Genomic DNA, 3378 nt, shown 5'->3' on the forward strand with positions numbered 1-3378 from the left:
CATCCTAGAAAAAGACTTCCACTGTCTACCCTACCTAAGCCTCTGATCATCTTGTATGTCTCTATCAAATTCCCTCTTAGCCGCCTTCTTGCCAAGGAGAACAGGTTCAAGTCTCTCAGCCTTTCCTCATAATACCTTCCCTCCAGACTAGGCAATATCCTGGTTAATCTCCTCTGCACCTTTTCCAATTCCTCCCATCCTTCCCGAAATATGGGCACCAGAACTGCACACAATATTCCAAGTATGGTCGCACCAGAGTTTTGTATATTTGCAGCATGATATTGCGGCTCTGGAACTCAATTACTCTATGAATGAAACCTAACACACTGTATGCCGCCTTAACAGTCCGATCCACCTGGGTGGCAACTTTCAGGGATCTATGTACATGGACTCTGACATCCCTCTGTACATCCACACTACCAAGAATCTTTCCATTGACCTAGTACTCTGCCTTCCTGTTCTTCTTCTCAAAATGCGTCATCTCACATTTAGCTGCATGGAACTCCATTTGCCACCTCTCAGCCCAATTCTGCAGTTTATCCAAGTCCCCCTGCAACCTGTAACACACTTCCACACTGTACACTACTCCACCGACTTTAGTGTCATCAGCAAATTTACTAATCCATCCACCTATGCCTGCGTCTACGTCATTTCTAAAAATGACAAACAGCAGTGGTCCAAAAACAGATTTTTGTGGCACACCACGAGTAACTGGACTCCAGTTGAATATTTTCCATCAACCACCACTCACTCCCTTCCTTTAGAAAGCCAGTTTCTCATCCAAACTGCTAAATCACCTCATTTCCATGTCTCTGCATTTTCTCCAACAGCCTACCATGTGGAACCTTATCAAAGGCTTTACTGAAGTCTGTGTATACCACATCAACTGCCCTACCTTCATCTACATGCTTGATCACCTTCTCAAAAAACTCAGAGGTTTGCGAGACATGACCTGCCCTTGACGAAACCATGTTGATTATCTGAAATCAAATTGTTGTTTGCAAGATGATTATAAATCTTATCTCTTATAATCCTTTCCAAAACCTTTCCTACATCAGAAGTCAGGCTCACTGGTGTATAATTACCTGGGTCATCTCTACTGCCCTTCTTGAACAAAGGCATAATATTTGGAATTCTCCAGTCCTCTGGTACCAAACCTGTAGACAATGACGACTCAAATATGAAAGCCAAATGCTCTGCTATCTCCTCCCTAGCTTCCCAGAGAATCCTCGGATAAATCCCATCTGACCCAGGGGACTTGTCTACTTTCACTCTTTCTAGAATTGATAACACCTGTTTCTAACTAATCTCGATCCTTTCTAGTCTAATATCTCACATTCTTCTCCTCTACAATATTCTCCTTGCCCTGAGTGAAAACCGATGAGAAATGTTTGTTAGCACCTCTCCGATCTCCACAGGGTACACTCTCAACTTCCCACTTCTGTCTTTGATTGGACCTATTCCTACCCTAATCATCATTTTATTCCTCACATACCTATAGAAAACTTCAGGGTTCTCCTTTATTCTATTTGCTAAAGACTGCTCGTGTCCTCTCTTTGCTCTTCTTAACTCTCTTTAAATCCTTCCTATCTGATCTGTAACTCTCCATCTCCTCATCTGAACCATCTTGCCTCATCAACACATAAGCCTCCTTCTTCTTCTTAACAAGCAATGCAATTTCTGTAGTAAACCACGGTTCCCTTACCTTATCACTTCCTTCCTGCCTGACAGGGACATACCTATCAAGGACATGCAATATCTCTTCCTTAAACCAGCTCCACATTTTCATTGTCTGCATTTTGCTATCCTATTCTATGCATCCTAATTCCTGCCTAATCGCATTATAATTGTCCTTGCCCAATTTTAACTCTTGCCCTGTGGCATGTACCGGTCCCTTTCCGTTGCTAAACAAAACGTATCTGAATTATGGTCATTCTCTCCAAAGTGCTCACCTAAAACTAAATCAAACAACTGGTCTGGTTCATTACCAAGCACCAGATCCAATGTGGCCTCCCCTCTTGTTGGCCTTCGACATACTGTGTCAGGAAATCCTCCTGTACACACTGGACAAAAACTGATCCATCCAACGTACTAGAATTATAGCATTCCCAGTCAATGTTGGGGAAGCTAAAGTCCCCCATAATGACCACCCTGGTACTTTTGCTCTTACCCAGAATAATTTTGCTAATCCTCGCTTCCACTTCCCTGGAACTCTGTGGAGGCCTATAAAAAAACTCCAATCAGTGTGACCTCTCCTCTCCTGTTTCTAACCTCAGCCCACACTACCTCAGTAATAGAGTCCTCATCAAAAGTACTCTCAGCCACCGTTATACTATCCTCGACTAACATGACTTGCATGGACCCATTGCAGTGCTTCAAACTCCATGAGGCAGCCATACTCTCTATGACAGACAGACTCAGTCTAGAACCCCCTCTTAAGACCTTATACACTGCCTGCACTCCTCCGTTTCCCCTTTGCATGTTCCCTTTCCAACCCACCCCACCTGCATCACTCCACAATTGGAGCTGTCAAGGGCAGAAGTCTGTCAAATAGCCTCCCTAACCTTTTCTATCCTCCTTTAAGATGTATTTTAAAATCATTCTCCTTAATCAATGTTTTGATCATCCATGAAGCACCTTAGGAGATTTGCCATTGTGAAAGATTCCATACAAAGCAAGTAGTTGTTGTTTTGCCGTACATTAGGAGAAACAGGAATGATGCATTCAAGATTCTAACAAGAAAGTCACTGATAGGCGCAGTGTATAGGCCACCAAATAATAACATCGCATTGGGATGGGCAAATAAACAAAGAAATAACTAATGCCTGTAAAAATGGTATGGTTATTATCATGGGTGATTTTAATCTACATGTAGATTGGTCAAACCAGCTCAGTCAGGGTAGCTTTGAGGAGTTCATTAAGTGTATCTGTGATATTTTACTTGAACAGTATGAAATGGATCTACAAGGGAGCAAGCTATCCAAGATCTGGCCCTGTACAATGAGACAGGAATAATTAGTGATCTCAGAGTTAGGGATCCTCTCGGAAGAAGTGATTACTGTATGGTTGAATTTAATACATGTGGAGAGTGTGAAGATAAAATCTCATACCTGGGTCCTGTGCTTGGACATGGGGAACTACAATAGAATGAGGGAGAACCTGGATAACGTAGACTGGAAACAAAGATTTTATGGTGGGACAGTTGATGAGCAGTAAAAGATTTTCAAAGACACTTTCCAAAGTCCTCAGCAAAGGTATATTCCAGTGAAAGGGAAGGACTGTAAGAAAAGGCGTTCTCTGCGATGGGTATCTAAGGAAAGTGATCAAATTGAAAGGCATACAAAGTGTCCAAAATCAGCATGAAACTAGAACTGGGAA

This window comes from Chiloscyllium plagiosum, unplaced genomic scaffold (assembly GCF_037043375.1).
Source record: "Chiloscyllium plagiosum isolate Xiang-an unplaced genomic scaffold, Cpla_swu_hap1 HiC_scaffold_21, whole genome shotgun sequence".
Lineage (NCBI taxonomy): Eukaryota > Metazoa > Chordata > Chondrichthyes > Orectolobiformes > Hemiscylliidae > Chiloscyllium > Chiloscyllium plagiosum.